The sequence below is a fragment of the Solanum stenotomum genome, chromosome 11, assembly GCF_019186545.1.
Source record: "Solanum stenotomum isolate F172 chromosome 11, ASM1918654v1, whole genome shotgun sequence".
NCBI lineage: Eukaryota > Viridiplantae > Streptophyta > Magnoliopsida > Solanales > Solanaceae > Solanum > Solanum stenotomum.
In genome coordinates this window covers 16,813,111-16,838,377 of record NC_064292.1, presented here as the reverse complement: position 1 = coordinate 16,838,377, position 25,267 = coordinate 16,813,111, and the positions used below count along the sequence as shown (strand labels likewise).

Below are 25,267 nucleotides of genomic sequence, written 5' to 3'. Positions count from 1 at the left end.
CGTCCCATACCACCATCCATACTAAGGCACCACATTTAGGTCACTTAAAGTAACTCATCATTCCTTTCTTTCATCTTTGCACAATATTCATACATAAGAGGTATATCATTAATTAAGACATGACAAGGGAAAATAACTCATAATATAACCCAAGTATAACATGCATAACATATTAAGCATTTAAGAGCTAACATTCTTTAATAACCTCATTTAGGGTACATTCATGTCACAGTCATTAGGATTTAGAGAAACTCACTATGACCCTCTCCAAGCCTACTCGTGCAATGTATAGGTAGCATCCCATACTACTACCTACACTTTGTAGAACCTGTCAAGAAACCATAATGAAATCTCACATTATGGGAAGTAAGCGTTTAACCGACATAGACCATGAGAGCTTGTCATGGAATCCGACACCGAAAAGAGGTGGTCTACTTGCCTAAGGAAGACCGGTATATATAGCTTAATGGATCCACTAGCTTCCTATGCGGGCACATAGTTTATGGGATAAGGTAGACGATCATTGAAACTCATGCCTAACTGCCGGGGGAGTTTCCATCTAACCAAATCCGCTCGGTGCTTAGCCTACATTCCCATAGAATAGTTCATTACTTTGACATCATCACACATGAAAGGGTGCCATAAGCCTACCGATTCAAGGTACATTTAGGAAAGCTCATTAACTCCTCTTGAAAGGGTGCCATGGGCCTACCGATTCAAGACTCATCATTAACCTTTATGGAAAGGTGCCATAGGCCTACCGAATTCAAGGTTCATTACTTATCATTAATGGAAGGGTGCCATAAGCCTACCGATCCAAGGTTCATTAAAAGCATGTGTGGAAGGGTGCCATTAGCCTACCGATCCAAGGATTCAACAATCAACAATATAATCATTTATACAAGAAAAGGATGCATAAGCCCTACCAATTCAAGGTATACTTTACATTGAAGAATCCTTCATATTCTATCATGAACATTCATGAGTGTCAAATTGAGAAATAATCTTTCAATAGTAACACATTTACATTCATAACATGATCACATTATCTTCATTGAACTCTCATTCATACAATGTCATGATAACACTTCAATTTCTTATACTATGCCTTCAAGGCCATGGTCACAATGTAACAAACAAGTAAACAATTCTAAGTCAACATTTGCTCCTCATGTCTTGCCTTTAAGGCCATGGTCACAATACATTCCATAATTAAACACCTCCGCCATAAGTGGATCAAACCAAGCAAGAACAATTTTATCCCTAATATGAGATTAAGCCAACTTACCATCCTCCAAAGCCATAATAACCATTACTCAATTCCCAACAATTCTATCACCACAAGGTGATTCACCCATAATTTGCCCATAAGGCCACAATCCTCAATTTATCCATATACCAACAATTCATCAACATTAAATCATAGGCATTAAACTCACTTCATAAGCAAATTCAAGTCTTTTAATGAAAACATGGGTTCTTGGAGAAGTTTCATATAAAATCATCTTAAAATCATAAATTCAACTTCAATTCACCAATATAATGACTTTGAAAACATTTTACCCATGAACCCATAACTAGAATAGAAAATAGAAGTTTTTGTTCTTTGAAGACTTTTGAAACCCTTTTTAATGGAATCCTTGAAGGAAAGATAATCAAGGATCAAGGGTCACCATACCTTTGCTAAGATTCCCCAAGAAAATTGATGAAGACACCACCTTCAACCCAAGCCCTAGCTCCAAGTTCTTGACTCTCTTAAATGGAGGGTTGTAGAGAGGAAAATGTTTTTAGGGATGGAAATTGGATAATGGTATATAGGAAATAATATAAATCCTTTGAAAAAAATGGTCCAACACTTTAGAAAAAAAACAGGCGGGTGAACAGTAAATGAACAGTAATTCGGCTACTGGAATTTGCCTTTTTCTGCCGGACAGATTTTACGGAAATGGGCATAACTTCTTCGTCCGAACTCCGAATGAGGTGAAACGAAGTGCGTTAGGTAGCTAACTCAAAGGGCTTTCCATGGATATGTTATGGGCCACCCAATTATTTGTGTGCTAGGAGATATGACCCTCCAAAGTAGACCCTCGAAAAAGGCTTCACTTTGAAATTTCGGATTTTGATACGGTTGCTCTAAAATTTGGGTTAGACCCATTTCCCACTCAATTTGACCCCCTAAACAAGAATATGATGTCGGATTTTCGAAAAACGAAATGGATCTTTTTATATACACTAAACAAGTTTCCGGTAACTTCCGAAGCACATTTTTAAGAACTTTTGGGTCAAATTCAAATATAATCATTTCATTAAATTCTCGACTCCAAACTCACATGTGAGGCTCTAGTTTCACTCTATCATTTTCCGAGTCGTTACAGTGGTGGGAATCACTCACAGCTTTAGCAAAGGTCTACAACCCCAACACCTTCATCAGCTAGCGCTCCATCCCCAGGTTTCGACAGGATAAAAAAGGTAGGGCATCAGGTTCTAAGTCTCAGGGGATTACTTCAGGTAATATGACTTTCTCAACTTGTCGAAAGTGTGGTAAGAACTATCCGGGCAAGTGTCTTGCAAGTAGGGAATGGTGCTTTGGGTGTGGTCAGTCTGACCATATGTTGAAGGATTGCCATTCTGCCAGGCAAGGGCAAAGAGGTAACAACAATATGGCTCAGTCTACACATCCAGTAGCACCAACAGGTCACCCAACTCAGTAGGGTGCTTCATCTGGAACAGGTGGTGGTCAGTGCTAGAACAGGTTATATGCTCTTCAAGCTCGCCAGGACCAAGAAGATTTTCCTGATGTGGTCACTGGTACATTTTTTAAAATTATTTTAACAACCCTTGAGGGGGTCAGGGGATGAGCAGCACCCCCAGGCCTTAACATTAAAGCAAATTAAACAAAATACAAGGAGGGGGACATAAACCTTACCTCCAATACTATGTTGGTTCATAAGTCGACCTTCCTACTAAGGTAGTCAACTCATCCCCATACTAAACAAATGAAACCTAATAACTATGCACCTAAAAGAGAGGACTCTTCTCGACACGAAGAAACTAGGAAACATAAATAAGGGAGACTCTCCCCTTACAAAAGTAAGAAAAGAAATAAAAGCTAGTCCTATAAAACAAGAGCTATGACTAAATGAGAAATAACTAGATTTAAAAGGTTACAAAAATTATAGAGACATCTATATAAAAAAAGAAGGAACATCAATTCAAGGTGGTTGTTTGATTCGTTTCAATTTTCTCCTTCTAAAGTTGATCATCCCCATTTCCTCTAGTAGATAACTTCTTTTTGCTACTCCTGGTAGTTGTTGGTTGTTATAATAGTCATGAACAATATCAGTTTTATGACTTCTTTTAGATAAGAAGTCTGTTGTACTATTGGCTTCCCTATATGTATGCTTGCATTGGAAAAATTCCAAATAATCAGTTGGTGTGATACGGGTTCTAATGTGATGTTGCAGCTTCCATGGAGATTTGATGTTTTGAGCAATCCATTTGGTTAGCAACTCGGAATCAACCTTTAGAATAATATTCTTGTAGCCATGTTGTACACACCACTGAAGACCATGTATTGCTGCCAAAGTTTCTACCCGGTTATTGGTACCAACTCCTAAAGGAATGGTAAAAGCATAGACCATTTTCCCAAGAGAATCCCTGAGAATGCCCCCTTCTCCTATGCTGTCAGGGTTCATTAAAGAGCTCCCATCTGTATTAAGTTTGAAAATGGTATCAGGAGGTCTCATCCACCTGACTTCCTTGATCTGCACTTCTTGCGAGCACCCTTCTATCATTTTGATTAAAACAATCCAACAATTAGGCCATTAAAGGTAGGGAGATGTACAACTAAGGAAGTTCTTGATGTCCTTAAGAATAAGATACTTGACTCTAGGAATGCTTAGTTGTCTTCCCCCATACTTGGATGCGCATCTACTCTTCCACAAGTTCCAAGAGATGAAGATAGGAAGGGCTTGAATAAACATCTTATGAGCCCTATTCTTTGTTTCCAAACCCCACCAATTCATCAGATGGTTTTTTAGAGGTAAGTGCATGTGATTAAAACCAAACAAGACAGAGAAGAATGCCCAAATATGATTAGCAAAAGGGCTAGAAATGAATATGTGGTCTATGTCATCCCATTCTTGAATTCTGCAGCAAGAGCCCTTGACTAGCTCACTTCCAAAGTTGGCAATTCTCTAATTAGTAGGAAGCTTGCTTCTCAATTCTCTCCAAAGAAGAAATGAAGCTTTAAAGGGGACATTTTTATTCCATGTGTGAGTGTTATTAAAGTTGGTATTCCTCATTTTTCTGATAAGCTGTCAGGCAGATAAACATGAAAAAGTTCCATTCACATTTGACACCCACACTGCCTGATTTGGACTGTTCTCCTGGTGGTGTATGATGGTATTTAAAATTTTGGGAACAAGTAAAGGAGGGGCATGCATTCTTACCATGGATTCAATCCAATTCCCATTGATCAAAAAATGAGAAATTGTGATGTTATTAAGGCTAGTAATGCTGCTACAATGTTGAGATAAAGTGATTTAACCTACCCACCAAAATGAACAACTTCCAGAATATAATTTCCACATGATTTGAGCTTCCATTGTAGCCATATTCGTCATCAAATATCTCCAAACTAAAGACTGGCGAGTATCAATCTTATTGCTCACCAAAGTGGATCTTTGACAATATTTGGATTTCAGGAATTGACCCCATAGAGAATTTTTGGTCCTAAAAACCCACCATTGTTTGAATTGCAATAAAGTACAAATATCTTCAAGATGTCTCACCCCTATTCCCCCTTCGTCATAAGGGTAGCTGAGATTTTCCCAAGACGCCCAATGATACTTTTTTCTTTCTTTGTTCCAACCCAAGAAAAAAATCAGCTATCACCATTTTCATGTACCTGATGGTGGTTTTAGGGGGTGAAATGGTAGCCATGGTCTGGATTGGGATCGATTGTAGAACATGTTTTGATCAATGTAGCTCTACCACCAAAACTGAGAACTCTTGAATGCCAAACACTGATCTTCTTCACCACTTTTGCCACAAGATTAGAATAATATATGATTCTTTTCCTTCCTATGTACAGAGGACAACCAAGAAAGTTGATAAGACTATCTTTTTTAGTAAAACCGATGATATCTTGAACCAAAGTAATGATTCCTGAGGGGGGTATTAGTTGGAACCATGAAATGACTCTTAGCCCTATTGATGAGCTGATCAGAGGTTGTTTCATAAGCATATAGAGTCTTCATAATATGTTGTAAAAAGGTTCTGTGACTAGATGTGAATATTCTCACATCATCCGCAAAACTTAAATTGTTAATCTGAGGGCCTCTCACTTCCATATGAAAACCTTTATAAGTTTTATTTTGATGAAGCATATTCAACATTCTAGATAAAACTTATGCCCCCAAGATAAATAGTGTCGGAGATAGTAGGTCACTTTGTTTAAGTTCTCTAGTAGAACGGAAAAATCCATTTCTAGTTCCATTCACAATAACAGAGTACCAATTGTTGCTCATGATCCTCCAGACCATGTCAATAATAGGCTTACCAAACCCTATTTTTCTCATCACAATACAAGTGGAAGCCCAAGATACCCTATCATACGCTTTCGCCATATCAAGCTTGATCTAAACATTATCTCCCTCATTAGGTTTCTTAATATCATGAATGATTTTCTGAGCCAACATGATGTTTTCAGATATTCTCCTTCCCTTAACAAATCCCAATTGGTTATCTAAAATGAGATTAGGAAGAATAGGAGCCAATCTAATGCAAAACATTTTGGAAATAATTTTATTGGTGAAGTTACTCAAGCTAATGAGTCTGAACTCATTGAACTTATTGGGATGTTCAACTTTAGGTAACAGGACCAGACAAGCATGAGACATGAATTTTGGAATGTCATAACAACATTTACATCATGGAAATAATTTTATTGGTGACGTTACTCAAGCTAATGGGTCTGAACTCATTGAACTTATTGGGATGTTCAACTTTAGGTAACAGAACCAGAAAACCATAAGACATGAATTTTAGAATGTCATAGCCACAAAAGAAGGCTTGAATAGATGTTTATGCATTGTTAGATCCAGGGGCTACACTTTCTTTTGTAACTCCCTATATAGCAGTAAACTTCGGTGTCAGTCCAGAAACTCTCTTTGAACCCTTCCCAGTCTCTACTCCAGTTGGTGACCGAGTTATAGCTAGACGAGTATACAAAAAATGCCTTATCACAGTCTCTCAGAAAGTCACCTCAGCAGACCTTGTAGAGTTAGAAATGGTAGATTTCGATATCATTCTAGGCATGGATTAGTTACATTCCTGTTATGCCTCAGGCGATTGTAGAACTAGGATCATTTGATTTCAGTTTCCAAACGAGACAGTCTTAGAGTGGAAGGGTAGTAGCTCAGTGCCTATAAGTCGATTTATCTCTTACCTTAAGGCTAGGAAGATGATTTCTAAATGGTATATCTATCATCTTGTTTGGGTTAATGATTCAAACTCTAAAACCCTAACTCTTGAGTCAGTCCCAGTAGTAAATGAGTTTCCCGAAATGTTCCCATAAGATCTTCCTGAAGTTCCTCCCAAGAGGGAAATCAACTTCGGAATAGATCTCCTTCGAGATACCCAACCTATTTCAATTTTCCTCAAGATGTTTTGCAAAATATTATACCCATATTATTGAGTATTTATAGATAGTTTGAGTTAAGAGTTTTTACTTGGAGTTTGAATGTTCTTAATTTTATTTCTAACACTATTATCACTAGAGTAAGTCTTCTGTTAGGTGGTTAGCCAGGCCAATGGTTCGATTGGGGACCAGAAATAGTTCTCGAATGTCGGCCACGTCTATGGTGTATGCTCGAGTTGTGACAGAATAGACCAAATTCTATGATATAGCTCTCATGGTCTTATTGTTGGTTAAAGCTAAGATCCCACAAAATGACTATATTTTCTTCAAAGCTTTTCTTATGTCCTTTATTTAAATGCATTGACTATATCCTATGATTTTCATGTTTTACTTCCTTATGTTCAAAATGTTCAAATATTGTTCATGTCTATATGCTTTAAACCATTACTCTTTCATGTCCATGTTTATGCGTATTGCTTCATGTTTAGTACATTCCATGTACTAATGCATACTTGTGCCTACATTATTTCATGAATAGGGTCCGACGGTCCTACCTCACACACTCATTGCTAGACATATATTGGGTGCTTCAACTGATTGGTGAGTCCTCATGCTTTGAGGACCGAGACATTTTATAGTTTTATGTCATTTTCGTTTTAAGATTTTGTATGTGATGTATCAGTTACGTCCTAATCACTTTTCTTATAATGTATTAGATTGCTTTTGAGACTTACGTCATACTTCTGCTTTGCCAAATGCTTTTGATATATGAAATGGTATCTTTCAAAATCTTTATTTCTTTTATCTTGTATGATGTATGCTAAGTGACTTGTGTAGGGCCTCTCGACACTCATTGCTAGGATAGTTGTAATATAAATGTAAAGTTCCCACATAGGTGGGAGAAAACATTTTTTGGTCATTTTAAGGCCTAGCCCATCTAGTCTTTTTAATAGAGTAAGTCTACTTATATATATTAATAATATATATTGTAACACCTCAGATCTCAAAATGGAGAAAAATCCTAATTTTCAGAAAACTAGTGCTAGTACCAATGGAGCCACCCACGGATCGTAGGTAAAACCATGGACCGTAGGTGGAGTCTCGTGGTTCAGTCCCTGGCTTAGGGAAAAAATCACGGACCGTAGGTGGAGTCTCGTGGTTCAATCCCTGGCTTAGGGAAAATTTGGGATCTAAAGATGACACTTACTACCGTGAACCACGGTCCATTAATTGACCCACGAACCATAGGTTGGTTTCATCGTTGGGTCCAAAGTTGATGGTCTCTGATCCCACCCACGGTCTACCAATACGGTCTGTGGTTGGACCTACGAATCGTAGGTAAGGGTCAACAGTTATTCAAAGGAAAATAGTTGTTGGGTCAACTTCAAATGGTCATATCTTTTAGCACAAAATGAATTAGGTGGCCCATAACCTATCAAATTAAAGATAATTGAATCATCTTTCCAACGCCACTTAGTTTGCTAAAATCCAAGCTCGGAGTAAAAAGTTATGATTGTTTCAGTGAATCCCTATCGGGTAGAGCATGAACGATGACTCCACCAACGGTTGATAGTTCAAACGACGGCCCGTCAGTCCACTCGTAAGTGGCACTTCGTCAACTTTAGGTTAGGGTCATTTTTGTCCTTTCCCTATGTGTTGGGGTACTTAAACTACGCCTTTCACTCGTTTTATGAAATTATACTTAGATTTACGTCACACATCCCACAATCCCAGTTGTGGTATTTAGCCACTCATGATTTCACGTAAACATACAGAAATCAGTAATGAAATCATTAAGAAAATATACTTACGAAAATCTGCAAATTCACTGAACGAATGATAATTCAAAACTGAAAATCCAACTTTGGAACTTGATTCTATGTTAATCGCCAAAACCAAAGCTAAGAATATTTGAAACTACATTCTTCGTTCCTGATAAGACGAGATAAAACTAAAAATGACCTAATTAATTCAAATAGAATGTTTAAAAAGAGTCCTACTCGAAGTAGGACTAATCTGTCGCGTAGCTTCACGACTGCCTCCACGATCTGTCAAGGGCTTCACGGTCCGTGAAACCCTTCGTGGTCTTCACTTGACCAATTCCCTCTTTAACTTTTCAATGCCCATTCACTGGATCATCACCACGGACACCACCACGACTCGTGATAATGACCACGGTCCGTATAGTTGTCCATGGTCTTCACTTGACCCATTCCATCTTTAACTTTTCATTTCCCCTTCACAGGATCATCTTCACGACTCGCACCACGGACTGTTGTGACGATCACTGCCCGTGAGGTCATCTGTGGTCTTCACTTGGTTCACTCATCTTTCAGCTCCTCCAACCTTAAGCACTGGTTCAACTCTATGGGTAGCTCCACGATCAGTAGTGAATACCATGGCCCGTGAGGTCGTCCGTGGTCTTTACTTTCTTCAATTCATTTTTATTGATTTTTCTTCTTTTCTATCTTCTTTCACGTCCACCTGTTTCACCTATACAAACACTACTAAATACATCATATCCACATAACTACACCCGATTTTAATACTAATTCTTAGTTTTCAAGCATCAAATGTGCCAAGATTTCGCGGCACATCAACACCCTCAACTTAGAACCATTTCTTGTCCTCAAGTGATGAGAAAAAATTAATACATTCAGCAGTCAAACATTCAAAAATCTTTTTGACACTGTGCAACATCCATCTCAATCACAACTTATATCCAAACCATCAATCTAACATGCAAGGATCAATATATGACATCCCATTACTCATAGTCGACCATGCTTATGCATGCGTACTATCAGCTAACACAATCTACTATCAAATGCAATCACTGTGTCCTCACACCAAAGAAGTCCCTCGCTCATGATAATTGGGACTCAGAATTATGCTCGTACTCTCAAAGAACTTCTAATACTAACAACAAAAGACCATAGGCTTGCCATTGCTTTCTACACTCTATATTTCAAACACCCGAAATAGGATCACTGTAGGACTTTATCGGCTTGTAACATAGGCTTAGGCTAGGGAATGGATATTTGGGTTTGTGAGTGACTAGTTCCTTGGTTCTCCAAAGTTTTGTTTGCAGATAACTCTTTTGAGTGATTCCTTTTTTTTCTTCATTTCAGTACATCACAACAACCATTATTTTCTTTTTCTTTTTCTTTTCTTTCTTTTATTTATTTATTTTTATTTTTTAAAAAAAGTATTTATTTTTTTATTTTTTTATGCTTTCAGCTAACTGGTTGAACCTTCCTTTTCACTTCTTCTTTCTGATCGGGTTGCAATCACCCTCAACTTAGGATTTTGGCCTGAGTTGTGACATCGTATCTTCGGAGACCCAAGGATATGCTATTTAATGGGTAAAAACAAAAACTGATTTTCAGGCTCAAATTGGGTTCAAGTGATAAGCTTTTTATTTGGTTGTTTTATTTTTGGCTTTTTAATGGCTTAGCAAAAATGGCCTAATGATCCTTTCCTATCCGATTATTTTCGATTTACGCAAGACTACTTGGGCAAGTTCTAGTTTCTACTCTTAGCATTAGACTTCGAGCAAACCTCACACACACATGACACATGACTACATTCTCTAGTTTCTTGGTTCACTAATTTATTTTCAGATTAGCAATGTTCAACATGTGAGTACCTAAGATGTCATCTAAAGAGCCTAAGAGTCAAATTTCAGATTCAGGCTATCATGTCAAACATAACTAGCTGTTCCACAACTCAACACCAATAACGTCATAATTTTCTCCAAAACAAAAACACAGCGATCATAGACAAACATGGATTCAACCTCCGTTCATTCCAACAACTAAAATGGCAGGTTGCTCACCACCCTGTCCCCAATCAAAAGGACTTTTCCCTTAAAGTGAATAAAGAAAAACAAAGCATGGTTGTGAGGAGGGGTCATACCTACGACGCTCTAGGCGCTAGTAGCCGGATCAGCGTCGACATTGATATGCTCAAATTACACCTCCCTAAAGAAGTATAAGTGATCGTTATCAAGTATAGAACCCAAGTTGTAGGTTGGGGTCGATCCCACGAGGAATATGGTTTAGACTTAACTTTAACTTATGATTATATTTGTTTAGTCAACGTATTTACGAGACAAGTAATTAAAAGGGGGGGGGGGTTGTATAACAAATAACTGCTTGTTGTTTAGAGAGAAAGTTAGCAAGATTCGAACTTTAGTTGTTATCAATGAGAGAAAGAAACTAGGGTGTATGTGTTCCCCATAAGCTCATAACGCGGTAATCCTAGTAATAGTAAGTCTTTCCTAGTGTATCACATGCAAAGTGGCAAGTTATGTATCTCACTATTAGATAGTATCACACTAAATCTATGCTAATAATTCTTTTCTTATTAACTACCTCCTTAGTCCGGCAAGTAGCAACAAGGCGAGTTCTAAAGTTGGCCATCGTTAAAAAGACTTTTAAACGAAAGAATTATCAATGCATGCAACAATACTATTCAAGAATTACTTAGTTACTATTCATACTTTATTAATTGCTCATGCTTCCCACAACCCTAGTTGTGGATTTAGTTACCCATGCTAGCAAGAACACAATTCATAATTGTAGAAGAAGAATTCATGAACTTACGTAATGAGTAAAAGAAACCCGTAATCTTCAATTGAAATTCAAAGCAAGAATCTTTATAAACCAAAATTAGGAAATCAAATTGCTAATGTTTGCAAGTTAATTCCCAAGAAAATACCAAGAACTAAAATAATACTATGGTGTCTAACCCCCAAAAACGAGGTTTACATACCCTATTTATAGAAAAAATTGTCCTAAACAAAAAGGAAACGAAAGAAGGAAATAAACTGCTGGACGCGACTTTGATCTATGAGACTGACCCACGGTCCGTAGATCCCTTCCATGGCTCAATACTTGGACATTTTCTCAGAAGCTGGAACTTTCAGCCTTTCAGATACAAACGACGGACCTACAGAACGCACTATAGGTTGACCTATGGTCCGTGGGTCCCCTTTCGTGGCTCCATAAACTTTTCATAAGGTACTGGAACTCAAAATCTTTGATACAAATGACGGATATGCAGGACGGCCCGTAGGTCACTTCCGTGGGTGGCCACTTCTGCAGAAATTCAGTTGTCTCTCTCCCGACCTCGTCCAAGTCTATTTCCTACAAATTTAGCACAATAATCATTAGTTCTAATACAAAATGTCCCTAGACACACACAAATCTTAAGTGAAATGTATTCAAAATACCATAAACTCACGGTATATCAACACCCTCAACTTAAATTTGTTGTTTGTCCTCAAGCGACGCACTTAGACTCTAAACGACACTTGTGTAGAAGAAGACATACAAACTCAATCATTCACATTGCTATTTCTATCCATCCTACTCTCTCAGTGCAAATCTTTTCTCTTATACTCAACAAGATAACTCATGCGGATCAAGATATGACAAAGATCGACCAACAGACACCACAACATACACTTTTCACAATCACCAAGGTACCAACTTTTCGACAATGTCACTAGTTCCCTCACTTCAAACGAAATCCTTTTCACACAGATGATATGAATTCTAGAGTTTTAGGATTCATTCAACACTCACGCTCAGAAGTGACTTCAAGTATAGTTAGTGTTCAATACCATAGGCTTGCCCTTATTTTCACTGCTTAGACTCTCCAAACTAGTTGCTAGGATCACTATAGGACTTTCTTAGCTTGTAACGTAGGCTCAGTGTCAGGTGTGGTACATTTGGGTACTTTTTAGTGACTTTCTTCCCTCCTTGACATTACATTGGCTATTGACCTCTTCCTTGACCTATTTTTGGCACCTTTTCATTCCACATTCTTTCCCTTAACTCTTTTCAACATGGATGCGGCTTTTGAGTTTGTGACACTTATTTGTTTTTCTTTTTCACCTTCTTCTTTTTATTTCACTTTATTTTTCACACTTTCACTTATCACATTTTTGTCTTTTTTGCACAAAGTCACATCCTCTTTCTTTCTTTTTCTCTTTTTAACACTAGACTTTTTTCATACCTTTTTTTTTTCATTTGGTTTCCTCTTTCATAGCCACCCTCAACTTATGCATTTTGCATTAGTTGAGGTGAACATTGTCCGATGTCGGACCAGGGCCAAGATCAAGGTCGCTTTTGGCTTAGCCACCCTCAACTTAGGCTTTTGGCCTAAGTCAAGGTGCACATGTCTCAGTAGGGACCGGGGCCAAGACAATATTTTAAGGGAAGGTGAGTTAGGTGAATAAAAAGAAATGGTCAATTTTAGGCTCAAATATTTGGATCAAAAGGGAACAATGCACTATTAGGTTAGCTCATTTTAGGCTTAAGTGGACTAATTTGAACAATGGCCTATGATCACTTCCCAACTTCTAGCGTAGATTATCCTAGTAGGACCAACGGGGCAAGTTCAAGATTGGCACAAAACTGTTTGAACATTCAACTATCCTCACACACTCTTGACACCTTGTTTCATTATCAGATTATCAGATTAGCCAGTTCAAGTTTTTAGCTTAAGTCATGAGGTCAAATCGGTTTTTATCATGTCACATTTAGATCTAACACATTCAACTCATCAAGACTATATATTCATCACAATTCAACAATTTTTTGACAGGGATCATTTTTATCATGCTTTTCTTTCATGCCATCATGCTTTTATTTTTCATTACTCCTACACATACATTCCTACATATGTCGGTTCAACAAAAATTAAAACAGTCTCCTGGGGAAAGAAAACATAGGCAAGAAAACCCCAAGAGAGGATTATGAGTTGGGTTACTCAGACTTCACCCTATCACTCACAATCTATTTACCCCACCCCCAACAAAATAGAGTGCAGTTGTTACCAATGTACAAAAAGTAAAGAATAAAGGATCGGGTGAAGCAAACCTGTGGCACATAGCGCCGAAGACCTATCAACAAGTGGGTGGGTCCGATTTCCCGAACCTCGCTGGATCAACAATCGGGCCATCCTCAGTAGTGCCCGTATCAACCGTCTCAGCACCCTCAGTAGTGCTAACACCTCCTCTCACCACACCATCAGTAGTTCTCACACTGCTAGAGGCACCAACACTTACCTCCCTAGCCCGCTGCTGGCGCATTTCCTCATCAACTATAGAGGCCCTTCGTGCTACCTCAAGCTCCTGGCGCTCCTTATTGCTTGCTCTCCTGGCCTTAGTATCATTAGAAACCCTACTGGAGCGGGGGTGCTTCCTAGCATGACGGGAAGAAGCATGAGGTGGCATCTCATATCCTAATAGAGCATCGAACAACGTATTATCAACCGGTGCTGTAGGGGCTGACTCAGGCTCGGTCTCTGGTGGAGCTAGGAGGGTGTCAAGATCAGTTCGAAGACTACCTAACACCATCTGGAAAACAGAGACATCTGTGGTGGGGGCTGGTCACTCTAAGACACGCAACTCAAAAGTATCAAGGCTTTGGTGCCCAGTCTGAACCTTTCGGTCCATCATCTGCTCCATCCGCTGCTCCACCCTAGTTGCAGACTCCTCAATCGCCCAGTGTATCCACGACCTCATATGTTGAAGCAGGCTAGCCATCTGAGCCTCCAACTTCTGGACTAGAGCTAAGGGCACAACAACAGACCCTGAAGTGTGAGTAGCTCTGGATGCTCTAGGGGACTGACTAATGGCTGGAGAATGGGAAGTCGGGGCATCCTCAATAGGGGCTAGAGGGTCAGGATCCTCACCATACATTTGCTCCACATCAACAACTAAGTCTGCTCCTAGTGGTGCCACCTCAACCTGCGGATCTCTACGCGGTGTAACCAGATTGGCCTCATCTCGAATCAGGCTTATATCCAGGGTTTTGTTCGCCTGAATCAATTTATCATAATGTCAAACCGACACTCCAGAGTCCCTGTACAAATGAAAAATGAGGCATGGGAAGGAGTAAGTGGTGGTGGCCTTGAAGGCCCTCTCATGTATATCCGCAATAATCAAGTAGGCCGCCAAATCTACATCGAACCCAGCAACTAGGGCTGCCACCATGACTGCGCGGTCTCAAGTAAGAACATTGTCTGCCTGCGTAGAAGAAACTCAGTTTCGCACCAATAGCCAGAAGAATTTGGCTACAAAAGTCAAAACGGCCTTCTAGATGCCTCCACTCGGGTTGCTGACCCACTTAGCATGCTCTCCGTTAGTAGCAAGGTGATGGGTCAACCAACGCAATAAAGTCTCCCTCTGCTCTGCATTCCTATGGAATGCCCCGTTCCTCAAAATGTGCCAACGGTAATCAAATTCGTCTGTGTTGATTTCTAGAGTGTGGCCTAGGCCGTAGAGGAATCTGCAGATAGTAGCCTCCGATATATCAACCGTGACCCCACAAACTAGTGTAGCCTTAAGTGGAGGCTGGGTGCCGGGCTTGGCCCCTCTGTCAATCAAACCTCGGAGGGTGGCTGCATAGGAAGCATAGAACTCCCTCACGATCTCCTCACTATGGGACCCTGAGCTACGGGTCATCCACTCGCACCTGTGTCTCTTGAAGAGCTCATGAATGGTCGGCGCAGTGTGCAAGCTGCCTAACCTGGCGCTCATCAGTGACTAATCAAGCCATCCTCTCCTTCTCAGTTATCATCCGGGCATCCCTTATATTTGCCATTGACCACTTACACACCACCGGTTTGGCTCCTCAGCAACTGCAGCAGGTTTGGTGTTAGGTGGTACGGGAATGTCCCCCGCACAAGTAGCCTCATCAGACGAGGCAGCCCTCCCATGTGAACTAGAGCCGGATGTGGAGCCAGAATCAGAGCCGGAGCTAGTAGCGGACTCAGAGCCGGAAGTAGAACCAACCGGTGAACTGATCGGTGTATCCCTCTCATTAGACTGGGGGCAGTGACCACGTTGGAAGTCACCAGCCAAGATTGATTCCAGGGAGTGCGAGGTGCTATAGGGGATGTCCTGATGGTAGGTGGAACACATGCGGGATCAGTCTACGCATCAATGTCTTCATCAATTAGCCAAAAAGTCGGCGCCACAGATTTGGACTTTCCCTTTGGTGCCCAAGTCAGTGCTTTCTTAGGGGCTATGGTACCTGTGGAAGTTTAGTTAGTACCAAAATAGACCAATGACACACCTCGAAATTTTTTTAGAACATAGAACAAACCAAAACGAAAAACAAAAATTCAGATAGTAGCTTCAGTGGCCACCTAAGGTCTGTGGGTTGACCTACGGTCCGTGGGTCCTCTCCTTAGGTCAGAGGTCCCAAAACATTGGGCTCTGATGGGAACCACGGATACAGACCGTAGTCCACCTCCGTGGTTCCACACTTAGTGGATCCTTTATGTGCAACAGACCCACAAACCTGATCTACGGTCCGTGGATGGGGTCTATTAGGTCAGATCTGTGCCAGGTATCAGACATGCCTCATTTTTAAACCATTGTTTTCAACAATTCAAACAATCAATCTAAGTCTAATCATGCATTTCAACACAATTTATGATAGTTTGTCATCCCTAGGGTTACGATTACTCCTTATTTAACATTTATTGCATACAAATCTAGAAACCCTAACTTGAAACTTCCATATAGACTATTTTCTTTAAATTACTTGATTACAAAGACAACACAATCACATTCTATCATCCCAATAGTGTTTCTAACTACAGTTCCTCATGCAATTTCATACAAAAACAACCCAAGGCCAAGATCCACTTCATGACTTCATGTATTGAACAATGAATACCAAAATTCAGAGTTAAGTTGAAATCATTTACCTTACAAGTATTTAAAATGGGTGATTGTGTAATGCAATAGACTTTTTAGACCGTGTGACACCAAACTCGGACCTTGAACTCTTTTGGTGAAGGGAGAATGAGAGTGATCAGATTTGGGAAAAAGAAGAATGGAAATTTGGGAGAGGAGATGGTAAGTATGGGATATGAGATGGTAAGTATGGGATATGAGAGTGATTTGGGGGATATAATTATGGAGTTTTAGGATTTGGAGGGGTTGGAAACGGTTGGGAGGGAATATGGGAAGTGGTGGATTAATGTAAAAATGAAGAGTTTATTAAAAAGGGGTCCGGGTCGAGTCGACAAAACCCTAACTTTCGACCCACGAGATCCCGTGTACGGGCCGTGGGTCGACCTACGGATCGTGGGTGGGGTCCATAGGTCACTCAACACTTAGAAAATGTAGAGGACTTACCTGGGGGTGTACGAACTCCATTCACTGTCCGTGGATCAATCCACGGACCGTCGATGGGGTCCGTAGATCTCTGCAACATACATTTTTCTGCAGATTTGGCTTTTCATCCCTACACATGTAGCAACTGTTAGGACTTTCTTTTTACATTTTCTGGACACTTTTTTAGACACGAACCCTATTCTATATCTAGCCAACACTAAGACAAATAAAAAACCAATCTAAAGAATTACAGAAAATCAAATGAACAAAGCAAACTCCTAAATCGAAAAAAAAAACCCTATAGTTGGCTAGATTGTACATCTTGGTTTATCTCCCAAGCAACACTTGATTTAACGTCACGACACGACTCAGGCCTCTTTATTAGTCAGACTTTATCAAGATAGTAGGCCTCAACCACTTCTTACATATTCTCTTCTTTGCCCATGTAGACGTTGACCCTTTGCCCGTTTACCTTAAACCTTGTGCCCTCAGTGTTCTCGAGATCGACCGCTCCATGTGATAACACTTGAGTGACTATGAATGGCCCAGTCCACTTGGACTTGAGCTTGCCAGGAAACAAGCGCAACCTAGAGTTGAATAGAAGCACTAGATGACCCACAACAAACTCGTGCTTTTCAATCTTTTGATCATGATACTTCTTCATCTTCTCCTTGTACAAGGCAGAACTTTCATAAGCTCTTAGGCGAAAATCATCAAGCTCATTCAAGTCAATTACTCTCTGATTCGATGCGGTGCCCCAATCCAAATTCAACTTCTTTAGCGCCTACATAGCCTTATGCTCTAGCTCTACCGGCAAATGGCAAGACTTCCCATATACAAGTTGGTAGGGGGACATACCTATGGGAGTCTTGAATGCGGTGCGATAGGCCGATAGAGCATCATCAAGCCTCCTAAACCAATCAGTTCTATTAGCATTCACAGTCTTAGCAAGGATTTGCTTGATTTCTCTGTTGGACACTTCAACTTTCCCACTAGACTGCAGATGGTAAAGAGTGGCTACATTGTGGTGGACGCCATATTTCTCAAGTAGTGCCTTGAAAAACTTATTACAGAAGTGAGAACCTCCATCACTGATAATCGCCCCAGGTGTACCAATTTGGAGAAGATATTCTTTTTCAGGAATACGGTGACCCTTTTACCTTCATTGTTGGAAACCACAATTGCTTCCACCCACTTTGACACATAATCAACCGTAACAAAAATATACTTCTTCCCATGTGAGCTCACAAATGGACCCATAAAATCAATGCCCCAAACATCAAACAACTCAATCACCAAACTCGGATTCATAGGTAGCTCTTGCTTCTTTGAAATTCCTCCTTCTCTTTGGCAACGATCACAAGACTTGGCGAAATCATGAGCATCTTGGTGGATGGTAGGCCAATAATACCCAGACTGCAAAATCTTTTGCGCAGTCCAAATACTACTATGATGCCCACCAACAGGCAAAAAATGACACGCCTCTAGTATACCTATCATCTCAACCTCAGGCACACAACGACGAATAATCCCATCAGCACAAATACAGAACAAATAAGGTTCATCCCAAAAGAACTTCTTCACATCATGCATAGAATTTTTCCTTTTGTGAAAAGACAAATGCGATGAAACAGATCACTTGCCAAGTAGTTAGCAAAGTTTGCGAACCAAGGAATAAGATAATGAGAAGCCGCCAATACCTGTTCATATGGAAACACATCATTAATTTCAGCCCCATCTCCTGGCTTGAGCATAACTTCCTCCTATAATCTGGACAAATGATCGACAACTTAATTCTCTGTCCCCTTTCTGTCTTTTTCCTCAAAATTGAACTCTTGCAGCAACAATACCCATCTAATCAACCTCGGTTTTGCAATCCTTCTTAGCCATCAAATACCTCAATGCAGAATGGCCAGTATGCACTATGACCTTAGTACCAAGCAAGTAGGATCGAAATTTCTCGAATGCAAAAACCACAACAAGGAATTTTTGTTCAGTCACTGTATAGTTCTTTTGAGCCACATTTAGAGCTTTTCTTGCATAGTAAATAGGATGGAGAATCTTCTCTCACCTCTGTCCCAATACCACACCAAGCGTCACTCCACTCGTATCGCACATTACTTCAAACAGTTGCCCCTAATCCGGTGAAATAATGATAAGTGCGAAAACTAACTTTTCTTTAAAATCTCCAAATGCTCTTAGACAAGCATCATCAAACTTAAACTTACGCTCCTTTTCGAGCAATTTGCATAATGGGTGTGTAATCTTGGAGAAAATCTTAATGAACCTCTTATAGAAACCTGCGTGCCCAAGAAAACTTCTAACACCTTTAACATAGATAGGTGGTGGAAGCTTTTCTATTACCTCGACTTTTGCTCTATCAACCTCAATACCCTTCTCAGAAATCCGATTACCTAGAACTATCCCTTATTTCACCATGAAGTGACACTTTTCCCAATTGAGCACAAGATTGCACTCTTCACACCGTTTAAGTACCTCGTCCAAATGATCCAAACAACCATCAAATGAGTCACCTACCACAGAAAAAATCATCCATAATTACCTCAATAGTGTCCTTCACCATATCAAAAAATATCGACATCATGCAACGCTGGAAGGTCGTTGGAGCATTACACAACCCAAATGGCATTCGTTTGAAGGCGAAAGTCCCAATAAGGGAAAGTGAATGTGGTCTTCTCTTGGTCTTCCGAAGCTATAGAGATCTGATTGTAGCCCGAATAACCATCAAGAAAACAATACCAACCTTTACCAGCAAGGCAATCCAACATTTGATCTATGAACGACATAGGGAAGTGGTCATTTTCTGTCCAAGCATTCAATTTTTGTTAGTCAATGCATAGTCTCCGTCTTGTCACGAGCCGCATCGAAACAAGATTGTTTCTCGCATTAGGAACCACAGTAATCCCATCTTTCTTGGGCACACACTGAACATGACAAACCCAACTACTATCTCCAATAGGATAAATGACTTCAACATCCAACCACTTGATGATTTCCTTCTTCGCTACTTGTTGCATAGGCGAATTTAGTCTCCTTTGGTGCTCAATACTAGGTTTGTGATCCGGCATGAGTTGGATTTTGTGAGAACAAATACGAGGAGGAATTCCAATAATGTCCGTTGTTGCTCCCAATTGCACATGCAACTGTATGCGGTCGCGCAAGTAATATTGTGGCTTTTAAAAGAACCAGATTATCGAACTCAAAGGACTTGTCAATTAACTATTTTTTTTCTAAATTATACTGATCTAATTATTTATTTAAGAGAGTCAAAAGAGAAGAATGCAAGAACAAAATAATAAAATTACTTACAATAGTTAGAAAATCCCAGACCTGCAACATGTATTGGATTTCATGTATCATATTTTTGGCTTAGAACTAATTTCAGTTGTCAAGTTACTGGTTTATAGGGTTGATGATATGATCCGGATTATGCGCCTCTCGTCGCCTATCCCAGTTAGCTATCTAACTACATCGTTGAGCGGGGATAAATAGACTAACTGGTGAGCATTTATATTTCATCCTATTTCGTAACCAAGCAAGGTGTTCGTCTAAGCGTCACTCCTGAACACTAATTACCTCAATTTAATAGGTGGACCGAGCTCTCTATATTTTATGGTCTATCTAATCCCTCCTCTCTCGATTTTAAGATTAGACAATGTATTTATCTTATGGTGATCCAGCACAAAATACTAAAACAAGAATATAAAAGTAACTTATAATGACAACCAAAAATTAATTCAAAACCTTAAATAATCAACATTGAATCCGTAGCTACAGCCCCAGAACAAGAGCTTTAGCTACTAATGTCTAAGAAAATAAGAAGAAGAAAAGAACCCAAAAAAGTATTGACGACTTTCCCTTCAAAAGTGCCTCCTCCTTACTCTATATTGGTTTTCCCCAAATAATTATTTCTATGGACTATTTATAGATATAGAAAACCCCAATTAAAATAATTGAGTCCAAATCAAATTGGGAACCAAAACGAAGCGGAACTAGAATTCCTATTTCACTGAGGACAGTAACCGCCTCACAAATCTGCCGCTATTGTTGCATTCAACCGCTGCCACGTGGCAGCAAGGATTCTCAAATTTTCGTTGTATGTTGCAACTAACTGCACTTAATATATTTATACACTATAATATTGAATTTAATCCATTAAGTTGCCTGCTTGATTTCCTTCTTCAATCTTTAATTTGTTTTAGCTCCAAACTTCTTCAACTTTACACCAATTTACTTCTACGAATAAAATACACTATTTAGCACAATCCATAAAATTAATGCTAAAAAAGGGCAGATATAAATAATAAATGTGAGGCAAATAATGATTAAAAATATGTAATTTTGGCCTCACATCATCCGCAATAGTCCACCCAATATCCCGCTTGAACCTCTTCAACACAGAAACCAAAGCCTTAACTTGTTCCGCATTCAAATCGACCGCAATGATGAGTGGTAAAGTACCATCTCTCCCAAGAATACATACCTCAAATGTGATGGTAGAGCCTTAAGCTCCAATTTTGGAGCCTCTTCAATAGACGGTTTTTCTGGTGAAGAGTCACGATTCTTCATATCTAACTCCAATATCTTCGGTTTGGAACAAAATTCGAACTTATCAAGTGTAGCAACTAACTCATCATAGTCTTCAATACCATCACCCTTAAAATTCATCATTACTGCTGCAAGTGTATCAACAACCAACCGCTCTTCAATAGACATATCAGAACCTTGACCCACAATATGATTCACCACGGACACTGACTTGAGATCACTTTCCTGCTTCATGGACCTACATATATTAAAAGTCACCTCTTCACTATTTAATCAGAACTTCATCTGTCCTTTTTCCAGATCGACCAAGGCGTGCCCAGTAGCAAGGAATGGTCTCCCAAGGATGATAGGAACCTCAAAATCAACCTCACAATCAAGTATCACAAAATCTGCCGAAAAGATAAAAGACTCCACTTTCACAAGTACATCTTGGAGCACACCAATGGGCCTCTTCACAGTTCTATCGACCATGAGCAATCACATCGCAGTCGGTTTTGGAGCCCCTAAACCTAACTTCTTGTAAATAGACAATGACATCAGATTAATTCTAGCACCCAAATCACACAATGCCTTAGCAAAATGCAACAACCCGATGGTACATGGAATAGTGAAGGCACCAGGATTCTCCTTCTTCTGCACAAGTGACCTTGTAGCAATAGCACTACAATGTTGCAACCTATCATCATCTTCAAAACTCACGGTCTTCTTAGTCACCAAATCTTTCATGAACTTCACATACCCAGGCATTTGCTCTAAAGCTTCTATCAACGGAACATTGATGGAAAGTTGTTTCAACATAGTAATAAACTGTGGTATTTCCCTTATTCATTCTTCTTCACCAACCTCTATGGGAATGGAGGTGGAGGTCTAGGCATGGGGACAACTTTTTGGGTTATCTCTGCTTCCTTCTCTGCAGCATTCTTGGACTCTCCAGTAACCTCAATCTCATCATTCTCTTTACCAACCTCAATTTCAACCTCAGACGACATAGGTGGATCAATGGTTTGCTTACCCCCTTGAGTAGTGATTGACATATAATGCCCATCATTTTTTGGATTTTGGATAGTGTTGCTAGGAAGTGTGTCAGGCTGATGTGGATTTACTATAGTGGACAACTGATTCATCTGCTGCTCAAGTTTATTGATCGACACTGCATGGGCATCAACTTTCTGATCGATTCCAGACAAGTCATTTTGCATCTCCTTCACGTTTTCATCAGTCGAATCAAACCTCTTCATCATCTTTTGCATCATATCCTTAATACGTGACATATTACCCCTAGCTTCCCTATTGCCGGATTCCTGATTCTGTGGAGGAACATAAAGCCCAGCTCTATCATTTCTGTTGTAGTTATTGTCGCGATTGTAGTTCCCATCCCGGACATATTGACCCTCTCGATTATAATTACCATAATTCCGACCTTGGCGCCAATTATCTAAATTGGAACCTTGGGCGTTGGCTCGAAAACCCCCTGTCTGATCATTCACCAAGTAAGCATCCTCCTCATAGTAATATTTCTCTACCGGTGGTGGTGGAGTCCTAGTCAAATAATTCACTGCATTAACCTTTTCTGCACCTCCGCTAACATGCTTCAACACCAACCCAAGTTATGTCCTCATCTGAGCCATCTCCTCACGAATGTCATCGGTAGATTGACTAGGTGCAAATTGAACTGCAAAAGTGCTTCATCCAGTGTCTGACTTTCGAGTGCTTTATGCTTTATTGTTTCGGGAAATCTTCTCCAGTTTCTCAGCGATCTCCTCAAAAGTGCACTCACCATATGATCCTCCTGCAATAATATCAAGCACAACTTTACTATTGTCATCTTGACCTCAGTAGAAATACTCCTTTAGTGACTCATCATCAATGGGGTGGTTCAGAACACTTCTAATGAATGCAATGAACCTGTCCTACGAACAACGAACAAATCATAGACTCTCCACGTAGTGCCACAAAGTTGTTGACTTTATCTTTGTGGTTCAGCTTCTTTGACAACGGAAAGTACTTTTCCATGAACACCTTGTGCAATTGGTCCCATGTATGAATTAAGTTGTACGGAAGCTCAGAAAACCATACAGCAACATGACCGGTTAATGATAGAGGGAAGACTCTCAACCCTATAACGTTCATGTCCAACTCCAGTCACCCCACACATCTCTTACAAACACTCCTCGACTTGGCCATGTGCCCAAATAGATCTTCTAAATCCATATCGGAAAATAAACCCCCCGCTGTAAGCATCTGCATCAAACTGCTAGTCACCACAAATGTATGCCCTGGAGGCAGAGGAGGGAGAACAATGGGTCATTTAGATTCGACAGTGTTGAATTCGACCCTGTAATTATCACGCAGTCTTGGTTTAGGTAGAGCTTGCACCCTTAATGCATCTCTAAGTTGATTATCACCCTGAACTTGAACATTCTCATTATTCACTTGGTCCTCAGGTTCCTCTATGACTGGGTGATCACGAACCCCTTGATTATTCATCTTTCTCAAAGTTTTGCTCAACTCTGGATCGTACGGGGTCAGTGGTTCGCCTCGACTCCGTGTACTTAGCATACACTAGAGCAGAAACCAAAAGAAAACAAAACCAAAGAAAAATGTAAAATTAGGAAATAATTGACTAAAGTTCAATAATATAGTTAAACTTAATCTAAAAGCCTTATTCCCTGGAAGCGGCGCCAAAATTTGATATGCTCAAATTACACCTCCCTAAAGAAGTTAAGCTATCGTTATCAAGTAAAGAACCCAACTTATAGGTTGGGGTCGATCCCACGAGGAATATGGTTTAAACTTAACTTTAACTTACGATTATATTTGTTTAGTCAACGTATTTCTAAGACAAGGAAGTAAAGGAGGGGTTTTTGTGTAACAAATAACTGATTGTTGTTTAGAGAGCAAGTGAGCAAGATTCAAACTTTAACAATGAGAGAAAGAAACTAGGGTGTATGTGTTCCCCATAAGCTCATAACACGGTAATCTTAGTAATATTAATCATTTCCTAGTGTATCACATGCAAAGTGGCAAGTTATGTATCTCTAAGTGCTTGATCCGCCAAATAGAGAATTTCACCCCGCACCTTGGTCCGGCTACGTGTGTATAATTTACTAACCCTTACCTTTACCTTATATTAGACATCATATCAATGTATGGCTTCGTTTTCACTCTCGCACCAATTGACATTAGACTATTAGATAGTATCACACTAAATCTATGTTGATAATTTATTTCTTATTAACTACCTCCTTGGTCCAGCAAGTAGCAATAAGGTCAGCTTCTCTTGTTGTTCTTCTCGAAGCCCTGCAGGCTTTCTTTTGTTGTCTTTTGTCCTCCTTGGATAGGTCGGCAGACAACTCCTCATCAAGACTCTCTGACTTTGTATTTTTATTGCCGGACTTACTCTTGGGTAGTTCACCCCAGAAATCATCAAGTGATTGAGTGGAGGGTGCCTGACTGAGAAATTGCATCAAAGACTCTGGCATGACCAAGGTGGGCACCTGTACTGGTTTTTCAGCCAGTTTAGCAACTTGAGCTCGCACCTCAGCCAATTGTGTCTGGAAATCTTCAGTGTTGACTAAACCGACTGCCTGCAATCGATCCTAGACAAGGATCTTCAAACCATCCATCCTGTCTTTTAAGACAGCCAACTCCTTTTGCATCTCATCTTTTATCTTCTTCTCCACAGCTATCACATCTCGCTTTATTAGCTGGGATATTGATGAGTTTGAGATTTGAACTCATTGAGGGCTTTATTTATATAGGTTTAGTTTCCTCAAATGCTTATTTTGTGCTAATAACTGATGTAAAACCCTTGATTTCCAGGTATATGGATTGAGGAACAAAGCAAGGACATTAATTTGCAAAAAGGAACAAAACAGGCTAAAAGAATGAAAAAAGGTAAGCTTGGTGAT

At 39.8% G+C, this 25,267-nt stretch overlaps 1 protein-coding gene and 2 pseudogenes across 1 annotated transcript in view; all 3 read right to left on the bottom strand.

Moving 5' to 3' along the window:
* The window catches only part of LOC125845711 (threonine--tRNA ligase, mitochondrial 1-like), a 27,201-nt pseudogene extending 23,407 nt beyond the window's left edge, over window positions 1-3,794 (bottom strand).
* The window catches only part of LOC125845522 (probable sphingolipid transporter spinster homolog 2), a 293,275-nt gene that overhangs the window by 160,678 nt on the left and 107,330 nt on the right, over window positions 1-25,267 (bottom strand). The window lies entirely within an intron of this gene.
* On the bottom strand, window positions 11,535-23,369 carry LOC125845710 (uncharacterized; annotated as a pseudogene).